The sequence below is a fragment of the Anomaloglossus baeobatrachus genome, unplaced genomic scaffold, assembly GCF_048569485.1.
Source record: "Anomaloglossus baeobatrachus isolate aAnoBae1 unplaced genomic scaffold, aAnoBae1.hap1 Scaffold_255, whole genome shotgun sequence".
NCBI lineage: Eukaryota > Metazoa > Chordata > Amphibia > Anura > Aromobatidae > Anomaloglossus > Anomaloglossus baeobatrachus.
The window spans coordinates 338306-355086 of NW_027442118.1; the positions used below are offsets into that span (position 1 = coordinate 338306).

At 50.4% G+C, this 16781-nt stretch overlaps 4 non-coding genes and 4 pseudogenes across 4 annotated transcripts; all 8 read right to left on the reverse strand.

Annotated features, from left to right (window-relative positions):
- Window positions 1–1262: 1262 nt before the first annotated feature.
- LOC142263097 (U2 spliceosomal RNA) lies at window positions 1263–1453 on the reverse strand. The gene has a single exon (XR_012730307.1). It is a non-coding gene; the product is annotated as a U2 spliceosomal RNA (small nuclear RNA).
- A 1387-nt stretch (window positions 1454–2840) lies between these two features.
- Window positions 2841–3031, reverse strand: LOC142263098 (U2 spliceosomal RNA). Its single transcript, XR_012730308.1, has one exon. It is a non-coding gene; the product is annotated as a U2 spliceosomal RNA (small nuclear RNA).
- Window positions 3032–4418: 1387 nt separating this feature from the next.
- LOC142263099 (U2 spliceosomal RNA) lies at window positions 4419–4609 on the reverse strand. Its single transcript, XR_012730309.1, has one exon. It is a non-coding gene; the product is annotated as a U2 spliceosomal RNA (small nuclear RNA).
- A 1387-nt stretch (window positions 4610–5996) lies between these two features.
- LOC142263144 (U2 spliceosomal RNA) lies at window positions 5997–6191 on the reverse strand. The gene has a single exon (XR_012730341.1). It is a non-coding gene; the product is annotated as a U2 spliceosomal RNA (small nuclear RNA).
- A 697-nt stretch (window positions 6192–6888) lies between these two features.
- On the reverse strand, window positions 6889–7030 carry LOC142263187 (U2 spliceosomal RNA; annotated as a pseudogene).
- A 1387-nt stretch (window positions 7031–8417) lies between these two features.
- Window positions 8418–8620, reverse strand: LOC142263133 (U2 spliceosomal RNA; annotated as a pseudogene).
- A 5443-nt stretch (window positions 8621–14063) lies between these two features.
- LOC142263174 (U2 spliceosomal RNA) lies at window positions 14064–14153 on the reverse strand (annotated as a pseudogene).
- A 1387-nt stretch (window positions 14154–15540) lies between these two features.
- On the reverse strand, window positions 15541–15745 carry LOC142263130 (U2 spliceosomal RNA; annotated as a pseudogene).
- Between the last annotated feature and the right edge of the window lie 1036 nt (window positions 15746–16781).

Below are 16781 nucleotides of genomic sequence, written 5' to 3' on the forward strand. Positions count from 1 at the left end.
AAAAGGCTGCTTTGCAGAGCCAAAACAAGAAGAATGGTGCGTTTTGCAGCCGCCGCCCACTGCAATGAATCTGAATAACTCCTCCTTTAGGGCGCAAGCAACTCCCCTCCCCCTTGCAGTCTTTCCAATTCACGATACAAAAAGACGGACAGGACAGGTTGCCTGACTTTCCGTCACTGCCACCCTTTGCCATCCTTACCCGTAGAAAGCCCTTTCATCATCCCCAAACCCTAATCTTTTCCCTTTCCTTCCCAGCCCCCAAACCCTGCCCTCTGTACCTTTCTCACCACCCGCTTCCCTTCTCCTGTCATCCCCCTACCACCCGGGAAAAAAAGAGATTGCCCCCTCCTTCCACTAGCCCACCCTCCCACCCAAAGAACAACTTCTTCTGCGCAGCTTGTTTTCTAGGCAGCAGCGCTATTGTGATGTCATCGGGGGGCATTGTGACAAGCCGCCAGTGTTCCGTCTCTTCATGTTGTGCACAGTTCAAACGGAAAATACATCAACAGGCAGACTACAGAAAAGCTTACTATCAAAGGTTAGAGGGGGGCTTTCTCAGAGGGCTTTTTACAGTTTTTCTATTCCCAATTAGCCGTTTAAGTGTACTTATTGAAAGTAGTAATTCTTTCATAGGCCGCCCTTTCTTAGTATTTGACGTTCCTTATATTGCGGTATGAGGCTTCGCAGTAGGTTGCAAACATTCATCACCCATGACTGTCCCCAATTGAGCTCAGAAGCTCAATGTCTATCATGACCTCTCTTTTAGAATGTCCAAGAGCAAGCAAACTATTCCTCCAGGAGAGGGCGCCAACAGACTACTAAAGAGATCATCATTACTCAAAGAAAACCCCAAAAACCAATGCATGATAGGAATAAACAGGTAACTTTCTTTGGAGTGGAAGCGGAGAGATCGCACCAGATGCCAATTCTAGATGTTATCACACCTGTGGTCACTGCAGCAGCAGGTGAATCCACTTTGTCCAAAAGGGATCTATTCCATTCAATTGCAAATGATCTAGATAAGACAGAGAACTGCAGCACGGGGACATAGCCGAGTTGGTCAGGTTGAGTGGTGATGAGTTTGCTATTTGGATGAATAAAGAAAGTCAAAAGTGTGAAAGATAAAAAACAAAAGGAGGAAGTGTGAAAAGTGAATGGGCCAAATTGAGGTGCATATGAAGACGTATGCTTTCTTCCAATTCATTAAATCGGGCTAATATGAATCAGGTGAATTGAGTTCTGCTTTTGGAAACTGGGTTAAGAAGGGGTGCACCGTTCCTGGAGGTACTGCAATACCAGGTCAATGCGTGGAGTGGACAGAGCAAGCTCTTTTTCCATCTCCCTGTTCTAAAAATCCATTTAATATATGGTCCCCAGATAGGGGACGTATCAGATATTAAACTGATAAGAACAGATACTACACTTGATCTTAGCCAAAAGGCCGAGAAGCGATAACCAGAATTGGTTTGGGCCTCGAGTGGCACCCTGGCCTATGCCGGACACATCTTAGGGAGAGAGAGCGAGAGGGAGACAAACCCACGCCTACACAAGACATTTTGTCACCCAAGCCAACCCTTGAAAAGGCTGCTTTGCAGAGCCAAAACAAGAAGAATGGTGCGTTTTGCAGCCGCCGCCCACTGCAATGAATCTGAATAACTCCTCCTTTAGGGCGCAAGCAACTCCCCTCCCCCTTGCAGTCTTTCCAATTCACGATACAAAAAGACGGACAGGACAGGTTGCCTGACTTTCCGTCACTGCCACCCTTTGCCATCCTTACCCGTAGAAAGCCCTTTCATCATCCCCAAACCCTAATCTTTTCCCTTTCCTTCCCAGCCCCCAAACCCTGCCCTCTGTACCTTTCTCACCACCCGCTTCCCTTCTCCTGTCATCCCCCTACCACCCGGGAAAAAAAGAGATTGCCCCCTCCTTCCACTAGCCCACCCTCCCACCCAAAGAACAACTTCTTCTGCGCAGCTTGTTTTCTAGGCAGCAGCGCTATTGTGATGTCATCGGGGGGCATTGTGACAAGCCGCCAGTGTTCCGTCTCTTCATGTTGTGCACAGTTCAAACGGAAAATACATCAACAGGCAGACTACAGAAAAGCTTACTATCAAAGGTTAGAGGGGGGCTTTCTCAGAGGGCTTTTTACAGTTTTTCTATTCCCAATTAGCCGTTTAAGTGTACTTATTGAAAGTAGTAATTCTTTCATAGGCCGCCCTTTCTTAGTATTTGACGTTCCTTATATTGCGGTATGAGGCTTCGCAGTAGGTTGCAAACATTCATCACCCATGACTGTCCCCAATTGAGCTCAGAAGCTCAATGTCTATCATGACCTCTCTTTTAGAATGTCCAAGAGCAAGCAAACTATTCCTCCAGGAGAGGGCGCCAACAGACTACTAAAGAGATCATCATTACTCAAAGAAAACCCCAAAAACCAATGCATGATAGGAATAAACAGGTAACTTTCTTTGGAGTGGAAGCGGAGAGATCGCACCAGATGCCAATTCTAGATGTTATCACACCTGTGGTCACTGCAGCAGCAGGTGAATCCACTTTGTCCAAAAGGGATCTATTCCATTCAATTGCAAATGATCTAGATAAGACAGAGAACTGCAGCACGGGGACATAGCCGAGTTGGTCAGGTTGAGTGGTGATGAGTTTGCTATTTGGATGAATAAAGAAAGTCAAAAGTGTGAAAGATAAAAAACAAAAGGAGGAAGTGTGAAAAGTGAATGGGCCAAATTGAGGTGCATATGAAGACGTATGCTTTCTTCCAATTCATTAAATCGGGCTAATATGAATCAGGTGAATTGAGTTCTGCTTTTGGAAACTGGGTTAAGAAGGGGTGCACCGTTCCTGGAGGTACTGCAATACCAGGTCAATGCGTGGAGTGGACAGAGCAAGCTCTTTTTCCATCTCCCTGTTCTAAAAATCCATTTAATATATGGTCCCCAGATAGGGGACGTATCAGATATTAAACTGATAAGAACAGATACTACACTTGATCTTAGCCAAAAGGCCGAGAAGCGATAACCAGAATTGGTTTGGGCCTCGAGTGGCACCCTGGCCTATGCCGGACACATCTTAGGGAGAGAGAGCGAGAGGGAGACAAACCCACGCCTACACAAGACATTTTGTCACCCAAGCCAACCCTTGAAAAGGCTGCTTTGCAGAGCCAAAACAAGAAGAATGGTGCGTTTTGCAGCCGCCGCCCACTGCAATGAATCTGAATAACTCCTCCTTTAGGGCGCAAGCAACTCCCCTCCCCCTTGCAGTCTTTCCAATTCACGATACAAAAAGACGGACAGGACAGGTTGCCTGACTTTCCGTCACTGCCACCCTTTGCCATCCTTACCCGTAGAAAGCCCTTTCATCATCCCCAAACCCTAATCTTTTCCCTTTCCTTCCCAGCCCCCAAACCCTGCCCTCTGTACCTTTCTCACCACCCGCTTCCCTTCTCCTGTCATCCCCCTACCACCCGGGAAAAAAAGAGATTGCCCCCTCCTTCCACTAGCCCACCCTCCCACCCAAAGAACAACTTCTTCTGCGCAGCTTGTTTTCTAGGCAGCAGCGCTATTGTGATGTCATCGGGGGGCATTGTGACAAGCCGCCAGTGTTCCGTCTCTTCATGTTGTGCACAGTTCAAACGGAAAATACATCAACAGGCAGACTACAGAAAAGCTTACTATCAAAGGTTAGAGGGGGGCTTTCTCAGAGGGCTTTTTACAGTTTTTCTATTCCCAATTAGCCGTTTAAGTGTACTTATTGAAAGTAGTAATTCTTTCATAGGCCGCCCTTTCTTAGTATTTGACGTTCCTTATATTGCGGTATGAGGCTTCGCAGTAGGTTGCAAACATTCATCACCCATGACTGTCCCCAATTGAGCTCAGAAGCTCAATGTCTATCATGACCTCTCTTTTAGAATGTCCAAGAGCAAGCAAACTATTCCTCCAGGAGAGGGCGCCAACAGACTACTAAAGAGATCATCATTACTCAAAGAAAACCCCAAAAACCAATGCATGATAGGAATAAACAGGTAACTTTCTTTGGAGTGGAAGCGGAGAGATCGCACCAGATGCCAATTCTAGATGTTATCACACCTGTGGTCACTGCAGCAGCAGGTGAATCCACTTTGTCCAAAAGGGATCTATTCCATTCAATTGCAAATGATCTAGATAAGACAGAGAACTGCAGCACGGGGACATAGCCGAGTTGGTCAGGTTGAGTGGTGATGAGTTTGCTATTTGGATGAATAAAGAAAGTCAAAAGTGTGAAAGATAAAAAACAAAAGGAGGAAGTGTGAAAAGTGAATGGGCCAAATTGAGGTGCATATGAAGACGTATGCTTTCTTCCAATTCATTAAATCGGGCTAATATGAATCAGGTGAATTGAGTTCTGCTTTTGGAAACTGGGTTAAGAAGGGGTGCACCGTTCCTGGAGGTACTGCAATACCAGGTCAATGCGTGGAGTGGACAGAGCAAGCTCTTTTTCCATCTCCCTGTTCTAAAAATCCATTTAATATATGGTCCCCAGATAGGGGACGTATCAGATATTAAACTGATAAGAACAGATACTACACTTGATCTTAGCCAAAAGGCCGAGAAGCGATAACCAGAATTGGTTTGGGCCTCGAGTGGCACCCTGGCCTATGCCGGACACATCTTAGGGAGAGAGAGCGAGAGGGAGACAAACCCACGCCTACACAAGACATTTTGTCACCCAAGCCAACCCTTGAAAAGGCTGCTTTGCAGAGCCAAAACAAGAAGAATGGTGCGTTTTGCAGCCGCCGCCCACTGCAATGAATCTGAATAACTCCTCCTTTAGGGCGCAAGCAACTCCCCTCCCCCTTGCAGTCTTTCCAATTCACGATACAAAAAGACGGACAGGACAGGTTGCCTGACTTTCCGTCACTGCCACCCTTTGCCATCCTTACCCGTAGAAAGCCCTTTCATCATCCCCAAACCCTAATCTTTTCCCTTTCCTTCCCAGCCCCCAAACCCTGCCCTCTGTACCTTTCTCACCACCCGCTTCCCTTCTCCTGTCATCCCCCTACCACCCGGGAAAAAAAGAGATTGCCCCCTCCTTCCACTAGCCCACCCTCCCACCCAAAGAACAACTTCTTCTGCGCAGCTTGTTTTCTAGGCAGCAGCGCTATTGTGATGTCATCGGGGGGCATTGTGACAAGCCGCCAGTGTTCCGTCTCTTCATGTTGTGCACAGTTCAAACGGAAAATACATCAACAGGCAGACTACAGAAAAGCTTACTATCAAAGGTTAGAGGGGGGCTTTCTCAGAGGGCTTTTTACAGTTTTTCTATTCCCAATTAGCCGTTTAAGTGTACTTATTGAAAGTAGTAATTCTTTCATAGGCCGCCCTTTCTTAGTATTTGACGTTCCTTATATTGCGGTATGAGGCTTCGCAGTAGGTTGCAAACATTCATCACCCATGACTGTCCCCAATTGAGCTCAGAAGCTCAATGTCTATCATGACCTCTCTTTTAGAATGTCCAAGAGCAAGCAAACTATTCCTCCAGGAGAGGGCGCCAACAGACTACTAAAGAGATCATCATTACTCAAAGAAAACCCCAAAAACCAATGCATGATAGGAATAAACAGGTAACTTTCTTTGGAGTGGAAGCGGAGAGATCGCACCAGATGCCAATTCTAGATGTTATCACACCTGTGGTCACTGCAGCAGCAGGTGAATCCACTTTGTCCAAAAGGGATCTATTCCATTCAATTGCAAATGATCTAGATAAGACAGAGAACTGCAGCACGGGGACATAGCCGAGTTGGTCAGGTTGAGTGGTGATGAGTTTGCTATTTGGATGAATAAAGAAAGTCAAAAGTGTGAAAGATAAAAAACAAAAGGAGGAAGTGTGAAAAGTGAATGGGCCAAATTGAGGTGCATATGAAGACGTATGCTTTCTTCCAATTCATTAAATCGGGCTAATATGAATCAGGTGAATTGAGTTCTGCTTTTGGAAACTGGGTTAAGAAGGGGTGCACCGTTCCTGGAGGTACTGCAATACCAGGTCAATGCGTGGAGTGGACAGAGCAAGCTCTTTTTCCATCTCCCTGTTCTAAAAATCCATTTAATATATGGTCCCCAGATAGGGGACGTATCAGATATTAAACTGATAAGAACAGATTTTGATTTAATGAAGCTTTCCAAAGCACCGCAAAAATGCATGACCGAAGTCACACCAAAAACAGTGCAAAGGCTAGGATTCGTGTGGACCCCTCCGTGAGAAGAGGATCCCCAAAAATCAACCCCGTCCCTCCGAGCCAGAAGGCCACAGCGAGGGTCAGGGATCTTCGGTGCTCCCCCAAGCCGAAGCCTGGTTGAGCCTTGTTGTTGCTCCCAGCGTCCACCGAGGCATCTTACCCAAGTGGAGTAGGGAGCTACTAGTCGTTGGTTTCGCAGCCGAGACTGCCCGGACCGTCAACCGGTGTTGGTTTCTCAGCCCAAGGCTGACCGGACCTCCAACCGGGTGTTGGTTTCTCAGCCCAAGGCTGACCGGACCTCCAACCGGGTGTTGGTTTCTCAGCCCAAGGCTAACCGGACCTCCAACCGGGTGTTGGTTTCTCAGCCAAAGCTGACCGGGACCTCCAACCGGGTGTTGGTTTCTCAGCCCAAAGCTGACCGGACTTCCGACCGGGATTATAAAAATTTCCCTTCTTAGCCAGAAGGCCAGGATAGGGCAATATGCTTGGAAAGTATGAATAGGCAAGGCGCGGCGTGCGACAGAGTCTGAGGCTTACCAGGGTCCCAACCTAGCAAGTTCAGACTCCCTCCAGGGTGTCCATTCCTGGGGCACATTGCACCATAACCCCCACACTTACTCAGTCTAATAGCCTCAATCCTGGTAGGGCCATGGTTTCCTCTAGATGGATATACTATCCTCCCAAAGTACTAACAAGTGCAACCTTCCAGTGTGCATTGCATCATTGTACTAAGGTGGCCGGAGCCTTAAACCACCTTTTCGAACGATACTACACTTGATCTTAGCCAAAAGGCCGAGAAGCGATAACCAGAATTGGTTTGGGCCTCGAGTGGCACCCTGGCCTATGCCGGACACATCTTAGGGAGAGAGAGCGAGAGGGAGACAAACCCACGCCTACACAAGACATTTTGTCACCCAAGCCAACCCTTGAAAAGGCTGCTTTGCAGAGCCAAAACAAGAAGAATGGTGCGTTTTGCAGCCGCCGCCCACTGCAATGAATCTGAATAACTCCTCCTTTAGGGCGCAAGCAACTCCCCTCCCCCTTGCAGTCTTTCCAATTCACGATACAAAAAGACGGACAGGACAGGTTGCCTGACTTTCCGTCACTGCCACCCTTTGCCATCCTTACCCGTAGAAAGCCCTTTCATCATCCCCAAACCCTAATCTTTTCCCTTTCCTTCCCAGCCCCCAAACCCTGCCCTCTGTACCTTTCTCACCACCCGCTTCCCTTCTCCTGTCATCCCCCTACCACCCGGGAAAAAAAGAGATTGCCCCCTCCTTCCACTAGCCCACCCTCCCACCCAAAGAACAACTTCTTCTGCGCAGCTTGTTTTCTAGGCAGCAGCGCTATTGTGATGTCATCGGGGGGCATTGTGACAAGCCGCCAGTGTTCCGTCTCTTCATGTTGTGCACAGTTCAAACGGAAAATACATCAACAGGCAGACTACAGAAAAGCTTACTATCAAAGGTTAGAGGGGGGCTTTCTCAGAGGGCTTTTTACAGTTTTTCTATTCCCAATTAGCCGTTTAAGTGTACTTATTGAAAGTAGTAATTCTTTCATAGGCCGCCCTTTCTTAGTATTTGACGTTCCTTATATTGCGGTATGAGGCTTCGCAGTAGGTTGCAAACATTCATCACCCATGACTGTCCCCAATTGAGCTCAGAAGCTCAATGTCTATCATGACCTCTCTTTTAGAATGTCCAAGAGCAAGCAAACTATTCCTCCAGGAGAGGGCGCCAACAGACTACTAAAGAGATCATCATTACTCAAAGAAAACCCCAAAAACCAATGCATGATAGGAATAAACAGGTAACTTTCTTTGGAGTGGAAGCGGAGAGATCGCACCAGATGCCAATTCTAGATGTTATCACACCTGTGGTCACTGCAGCAGCAGGTGAATCCACTTTGTCCAAAAGGGATCTATTCCATTCAATTGCAAATGATCTAGATAAGACAGAGAACTGCAGCACGGGGACATAGCCGAGTTGGTCAGGTTGAGTGGTGATGAGTTTGCTATTTGGATGAATAAAGAAAGTCAAAAGTGTGAAAGATAAAAAACAAAAGGAGGAAGTGTGAAAAGTGAATGGGCCAAATTGAGGTGCATATGAAGACGTATGCTTTCTTCCAATTCATTAAATCGGGCTAATATGAATCAGGTGAATTGAGTTCTGCTTTTGGAAACTGGGTTAAGAAGGGGTGCACCGTTCCTGGAGGTACTGCAATACCAGGTCAATGCGTGGAGTGGACAGAGCAAGCTCTTTTTCCATCTCCCTGTTCTAAAAATCCATTTAATATATGGTCCCCAGATAGGGGACGTATCAGATATTAAACTGATAAGAACAGATTTTGATTTAACAGCATCTTTATTATCATGCACTACTCACAAAAAGGTAACAAACCGTGTACAGTGCCGCAGCCCCGTACACACAGAACTATACAATCCTTCTTACATAGCCATAGAGTACGACGCACTAAACTATACATCACACTCCTATGCTTATCCATAACACTCAAGCTGAAAGAAAAAGTTAGACAATAAATAACGACGAACCGGCGATTGGGGGATGGGGGTAGGGGAAAAGGGGGATAGGGTGGGGGAATCACAGGCCCGAAGCTTTATTGAAAGACGCACATAACGGGAAAAGGAGGGAGGGGGCATGGAAGAGGTCTAAACCTCCTCCTCGGCGCTGTCGTCCGGACTGTCCATGATGGAATAGTCTCTGAGCAGGCTGTGGATCAGCCTGCGGCAATCCTGGATAGACATCCTCTCCCTCTTCAAGATGAGCCGGTTCCTGGCGACCCAAATAGCGTCCTTAAAGCAGTTCATAAGGCGCCAAGCCTCCTGGATGGCTCCAACGGTGTGAGTCCCAGGGAAGAGTCCATAAAGTACGGAATGGTACGATAGGCTCCCTCTGGGGACGGAGTTCCTCAGGTCATCCTCCAGGGCAACCAACAGGCGCTGTGCGAAACGGCAGTCCCAAAAGGCGTGCAGCGATGTTTCCTCCACGAAGGGGCACCTTGGGCAGTACCGGGTTTTGCACAGGTTCCGGGCGTGCATGAATGACCGGACGGGCAGTCCGCCCTGTATCGCCATCCATGACAAGTCCTTGTGCCCGTTGGTCAATCCAGCCGATGACACGTTTGTCCAAACAGTCTCCAGTGTGTCGTGATGAAGTCCTGGAATGTTCTCCATTTCGTCCTTGGCTCTGATGAGTTTGTGGATAGTCTTTGGCTTCCACAAATCAGGCTTGAGTCCCTCCAGTTGGTGTTCCCTCACAAACCGAACCACGTCTCCGTAGAACCATGGCGCCGTCCAGTTGTAGGGGAAGGAGCTGTCCCACTTGTCCCAGCCTAACCGTCTCCAAAGGGGGAGCAGGAAGAAGCGAGACATGGACCCACCCGCGGAACCTCTCTTGACTCGCAGAGTTCGGCGAACGCAGTCACATACGAAGGAGGATCGCAGGAGGGTGGGGATATCGGGTACGCCCTTCCCACCCTTGCGAGGATCCTTGTACATGATGCTCCGCTTTACTCTGTCCATCTTGGATCCCCAGACAAAACGAAACACCGTCCTGGTAATGGCCCTGCACACGGTGGCAAGGGGGGGCCAGGCCTGGGCCGTGTACTGCAGCACGGGCAGTACCTCGTTACGCAGGACCAGTGCTTTGCCCTCACAGGTGAGGCGTCTGAGGCTCCACAGACCGATCCGTTGGGTGATCTTGGTCAAGCGTTCCTCCCAGGACTTGAGGGCTGCTCCTTCCTTCCCGAACCAGACTCCAAGAACCTTGATGAAATCCGGCTGGATGCTGAAAGGGAAGGGGGCGGAAGAGGCCGGCTGCCAGTCCCCGAAGAGCATGGCTTCCGACTTCCCGCAGTTGACTTTGGCTCCCGAAGCCCGTCCGAAGGTCTCACAGGTCTGGACGAGGGTGTCGACTGAGCGCCGGTCCGCGCAGAAGACGGTCACGTCGTCCATGTAGAGCGAGCACTTGACCTCGAAGCGTTCTGGTCCTGGTGCGGTGATCCCTCTGATCTCTCCATTCCGCCGGATAGCCTCTGCAAAGAGTTCTATAACACAAACAAAAAGAAGAGGTGACAGAGGACAGCCTTGTCTGACCCCTGAGAGGACCGGGAAGGGGTCAGTCTTCCAGCCGTTTACCAACACCGAGCTGTGAATATCAAAATACATTAGTTGGACATACAAACAAAACATGTTACCCAAGCCTAACCTGTGCAGAGCTTTGCCCAGGAACTCATGGGAAACACGGTCGAAGGCCTTTTCCTGATCCAACGAGATCAGGGCTGCGTGCACCCGGCGGGCTTTGATGTACTCGACCGTGTCCCGCATGAGAGCCAGGCTGTCTGCGATGCGACGTCCGGGGATGCCGCAGGTCTGATCCGGGTGGATGATCCGTCCGATAACCGTCTTCAGTCTCGTTGCCATCGTCTTGGCCAGGATCTTGTAGTCGACATTCAGAAGGGTGATGGGACGCCAATTCTTCAGGTCGCACCTCTCTCCTTTACGCTTGTACAGGATCGTGACCATTCCTTCCCTCAGAGATGGAGGCATTCTGCCCTCCACCACCATCTCCTCATACAGCCCTAACAGGTCCGGACAGATTAGGTCTCCCAGCGCTACATAGAGCTCTGCTGGGAGGCCGTCACTGCCCGGTGTCCTGCCAGAACTAAAGGATTTGGCGGCCGAGAGCAGCTCGTCCACCGTCAGAGGAACGTCCATGGCCGCCGCGTCTGCAGGGTCAAGATGGTTAGTGATACCTGACAGGAACTTATTGGCGGCCTCGGGGTCAGTAGTCTTGCGGGCGTAGAGTTCGCTGTAGAAGTCGCTGACGACCTTCATCACATTCTCTTTCCCGCGTCGTATGCTTCCACTCTCGTCTCGTAGTTCATTCATGGGCGTGTGACCGGCGTGGAGTTTCCTGAAAAAGAACGAGTTACATTTCTCACCCTTCTCCAGGTTCTCCACTTTGGAACGGAAGACAATTCGCTCGGACTCCTCCTCGAAGTGCCTTTTCAGGCTCCTCTTAGTCTCCTCCAGCTCCTCTCTCACGTCCCAGCCGCATCGAAGAAGGTCCTGCAGGGAACGCAGCTCACGCTGGAGTCTCCTGAAGTCCCTCCTCTTCAGACACGCCTGTTGTTGACTCTTTGCCTGAAAGAAGAAACGGAACTCGAGTTTAACGTATTCCCACCAGTCAGAAACAGACTGGAAGCCCGCCTTGTAGGCCCGCCACGTGGAGTAGGCAGCTCTAAGCTCCTCCAGAATCTCACCCTTTTCCAGCAGAGAGCAGTTCAGCTTCCAGGAGCCCGGGCCAATGGGGAAGCCATGGCCCAGCACACCTTGAAAGTGAATGGCTCTGTGGTCAGAGAAGAAGCAGGGGACCATCGAGTGCCCACTCCGCCCAACCGCCCGAGAGGTAAACACAAAGTCAATCCTGGAACGCAGCGAGCCATCGGATCGGCACCATGAATAGTTCACGGATCCGTGTCCGATGGAGCCAACAACGTCCACAACAGAGGCTTCGGTCACCATCTCAATGAGCAGTTTGGATGTGACGTCCAACTTGGCAGCCGTTCCAGAACTGCGTCCATCCTCCTCAATCGGGCAGTTGAAATCCCCGGCCATCACTACCGTCCTGGCGGTAGCGAGCTGAGGGCGCAGGGCTTGGAGGAGCTCCAGTCGATCGCTCTTCACAGGAGAAGCATACACATTGATGAACCTGACAGGTTCTCCCGCCCAGGTGCCATCCACGAGCAGTAACCTGCCGCAGACGATTTCCTGAACAGAGTCCAATGTGAAGGCGCTTCCCCTGATCAGCACGGCGACCCCCGCGGACCTACAGTCGCCCCCGCCAGACCAGTAGGATGGGCCATGGGTCCACTCCCTGGCCAGATGGTTGAAGGACCTAGAGGAGGGAAGGGAGCATTCCTGCAGGAAAAATACATCACTAGACTGAGTGTTAAGGAACGCAAAAATTGTCTGACGTCGGAACTTGTCTCTGATGCTCCTAACATTAATGGAAAAGATGTTAATGTTAGCAGTCATTGGAGGAAAGAGAAAGTTAGAGCAGGCGGTGTGCCTTAATTACCACTCCGGTCGGGCGGTTCTTCCTCTTTGGCACCTGCTGGTAAGGGTATCTCCAGCAGACCCTCTTCTTCTAGCTGATCGAGCAGGGATGGTGCCTCAGTGGCTTCCGACTCCTCCATTTCTTCTTCGGCCACAAGGGACTCCACCATCTGCTCCAACACGTCCGGTTCTGGGAGGAGGCCATCCTCCTCTTCCTGGGGTGGATTGGGGTCCACAATGAACAGCTTGGAAGGTTCTGCGACAGGACTATCTTCCACCTTCCTTTTCCTTTGGCCTGTACCTGAGGAGACAAGAGCTGGAAAATCCTCCTCGGTGAAAAGTGCAAGAGTGCTGAGGCCCTCTGCTCTCATGGTCTGGGGAGGGAGAGTGGGCTTTGGGGGGGGGGTGAGGAGACCAACTGAGGAGTAGGGAAATGAGGTGGAGGTAGTGGAATCCTCAGTAGGGTTGGCCGGGGGGGGAGGGGTTTGGACAGGGGTGACAGGGGGGGGGACCAGGGAGGGGGCAACAGTTTTCTTACCCTTCTTTTCCCTGGACTCCGTGGCTGCTGGGGCATCGGCTGGAGCCACGGTCGCTGGGTTCTTGGCCGCCTTGTCCTTGGCCTCTGTGGCCTTGGTCGTAGCTGCCTTGGTCGACGAAGCTGTGACTACCCGATACTGGGTCGCCGCGGCAACCCTTGCCCAGGATTTCTCCCGCTGTGGGCAGTCCTTGTAGAGGTGGTCCGCCTGTCCACATAGGTTGCAAGTCTTCTTCTTTGGGCAGTCCTTGGAGCTGTGTCCTGTCACCCGGCAAACCCTGCAGGCGTCCTCCTTGCAGGTCTTCATCGAATGCCCTTTCCCGCCACATTTCCTGCAGTTGTGTGGCATGTCCGGGTAGTAGATGAGACCAAAGGAGTTTCCCAGAGAGAATGTCGGGGGCAGGTGCTGGAGACCATCCTCGGATGCTGGTTCCCTGTAGAGTCGAACGGTTACTGACCACTTACCCGTCCAGAATCCGTTGCCGTTAAGGATGTGGGATGGCTCCCTCACCACTGTGCAGAGACGTCCCAGGAACGTGGAGATGTCTCTTCCTGGGGTGTGCGGGTTCCGCATGGAGACCGTGATCCTCTTCTCATCCCTCTGTATAGGACAGGATCCTAAAAAAGAATGAAAAGGGGAGTCCGGCATCGCTGCGTTCATCGCCTCCCAGTATCTCCTGCAGGCATTCACCGTGGCAAAGGTTACCAGAAAAATGCCAGTCATGAAGGTCTGGACACTCAGGGTTTCCGCCCTGGAGAAGCCCTGATCCAGAATCATCTTCTTGCAGAACACGTCGCTGGACATGTCCGGCAACCTACCATCCACCGCCTTCAGCTTCAGGGCGACCGTCTGCCGCATCCAAGGCTCCAGGGTTGGAGCCTTTTCAGGCGGCGTCCGGGCTCCCTCCGGCTGGCTGGCGTCGGAGGTAGGGGCCTCTTGGGCCGAAGAAGCCTCTGGATGAGCCTTCCTGGAGGTCCCTGGGTCCTGAGCCTTCTTGGCTGCCTTCTCTGGCTTGCTTGCCATGGCTGGTTCCTGCTTGAGTTCCCGGAGCTGGATCTTGGATTCTTCTCCGGGTGTCTTCTCCCGCTGTGTTCCTCCTCGAAGTTCCTCTGGTCTCCCCAAGTCTTCTCCGAGCCTTCGTCTTCTTGCTTCTTTCTGCCAAGCTCTTCTTCCGTCCGATCTCCCTCTTCCGGTCTCGGCTGGGCTTCGGAGCTCGTCTCCCTGATCGTATCTCGTCAAGTGTAGCTAGCTCAGTTTGTTCTGATAAGAACAGATACTACACTTGATCTTAGCCAAAAGGCCGAGAAGCGATAACCAGAATTGGTTTGGGCCTCGAGTGGCACCCTGGCCTATGCCGGACACATCTTAGGGAGAGAGAGCGAGAGGGAGACAAACCCACGCCTACACAAGACATTTTGTCACCCAAGCCAACCCTTGAAAAGGCTGCTTTGCAGAGCCAAAACAAGAAGAATGGTGCGTTTTGCAGCCGCCGCCCACTGCAATGAATCTGAATAACTCCTCCTTTAGGGCGCAAGCAACTCCCCTCCCCCTTGCAGTCTTTCCAATTCACGATACAAAAAGACGGACAGGACAGGTTGCCTGACTTTCCGTCACTGCCACCCTTTGCCATCCTTACCCGTAGAAAGCCCTTTCATCATCCCCAAACCCTAATCTTTTCCCTTTCCTTCCCAGCCCCCAAACCCTGCCCTCTGTACCTTTCTCACCACCCGCTTCCCTTCTCCTGTCATCCCCCTACCACCCGGGAAAAAAAGAGATTGCCCCCTCCTTCCACTAGCCCACCCTCCCACCCAAAGAACAACTTCTTCTGCGCAGCTTGTTTTCTAGGCAGCAGCGCTATTGTGATGTCATCGGGGGGCATTGTGACAAGCCGCCAGTGTTCCGTCTCTTCATGTTGTGCACAGTTCAAACGGAAAATACATCAACAGGCAGACTACAGAAAAGCTTACTATCAAAGGTTAGAGGGGGGCTTTCTCAGAGGGCTTTTTACAGTTTTTCTATTCCCAATTAGCCGTTTAAGTGTACTTATTGAAAGTAGTAATTCTTTCATAGGCCGCCCTTTCTTAGTATTTGACGTTCCTTATATTGCGGTATGAGGCTTCGCAGTAGGTTGCAAACATTCATCACCCATGACTGTCCCCAATTGAGCTCAGAAGCTCAATGTCTATCATGACCTCTCTTTTAGAATGTCCAAGAGCAAGCAAACTATTCCTCCAGGAGAGGGCGCCAACAGACTACTAAAGAGATCATCATTACTCAAAGAAAACCCCAAAAACCAATGCATGATAGGAATAAACAGGTAACTTTCTTTGGAGTGGAAGCGGAGAGATCGCACCAGATGCCAATTCTAGATGTTATCACACCTGTGGTCACTGCAGCAGCAGGTGAATCCACTTTGTCCAAAAGGGATCTATTCCATTCAATTGCAAATGATCTAGATAAGACAGAGAACTGCAGCACGGGGACATAGCCGAGTTGGTCAGGTTGAGTGGTGATGAGTTTGCTATTTGGATGAATAAAGAAAGTCAAAAGTGTGAAAGATAAAAAACAAAAGGAGGAAGTGTGAAAAGTGAATGGGCCAAATTGAGGTGCATATGAAGACGTATGCTTTCTTCCAATTCATTAAATCGGGCTAATATGAATCAGGTGAATTGAGTTCTGCTTTTGGAAACTGGGTTAAGAAGGGGTGCACCGTTCCTGGAGGTACTGCAATACCAGGTCAATGCGTGGAGTGGACAGAGCAAGCTCTTTTTCCATCTCCCTGTTCTAAAAATCCATTTAATATATGGTCCCCAGATAGGGGACGTATCAGATATTAAACTGATAAGAACAGATTTTTTGATTTAACAGCATCTTTATTATCATGCACTACTCACAAAAAGGTAACAAACCGTGTACAGTGCCGCAGCCCCGTACACACAGAAATATACAATCCTTCTTACATAGCCATAGCGTACGACGCACTAAACTATACATCACGCTCCTATGCTTATCCATAACACTTAAGCTGAAAGAAAAAGTTAGACAATAAATAACGACGAACCGGCGATTGCGGGATGGGGGTAGGGGAAAAGGGGGATAGGGTGGGGAAATCACAGGCCCGAAGCTTTATTGAAAGACGCACATAACGGGAAAAGGAGGGAGGGGGCATGGAAGAGGTCTAAACCTCCTCCTCGGCGCTGTCGTCCGGACTGTCCATGATGGAATAGTCTCTGAGCAGGCTGTGGATCAGCCTGCGGCAATCCTGGATAGACATCCTCTCCCTCTTCAAGATGAGCCGGTTCCTGGCGACCCAAATAGCGTCCTTAAAGCAGTTCATAAGGCGCCAAGCCTCCTGGATGGCTCCAACGGTGTGAGTCCCAGGGAAGAGTCCATAAAGTACGGAATGGTACGATAGGCTCCCTCTGGGGACGGAGTTCCTCAGGTCATCCTCCAGGGCAACCAACAGGCGCTGTGCGAAACGGCAGTCCCAAAAGGCGTGCAGCGATGTTTCCTCCACAAAGGGGCACCTTGGGCAGTACCGGGTTTTGCACAGGTTCCGGGCGTGCATGAATGACCGGACGGGCAGTCCGCCCTGTATCGCCATCCATGACAAGTCCTTGTGCCCGTTGGTCAATCCAGCCGATGACACGTTTGTCCAAACAGTCTCCAGTGTGTCGTGATGAAGTCCTGGAATGTTCTCCATTTCGTCCTTGGCTCTGATGAGTTTGTGGATAGTCTTTGGCTTCCACAAATCAGGCTTGAGTCCCTCCAGTTGGTGTTCCCTCACAAACCGAACCACGTCTCCGTAGAACCATGGCGCCGTCCAGTTGTAGGGGAAGGAGCTGTCCCACTTGTCCCAGCCTATCCGTCTCCAAAGGGGGAGCAGGAAGAAGCGAGACATGGACCCACCCGCGGAACCTCTCTTGACTCGCAGAGTTCG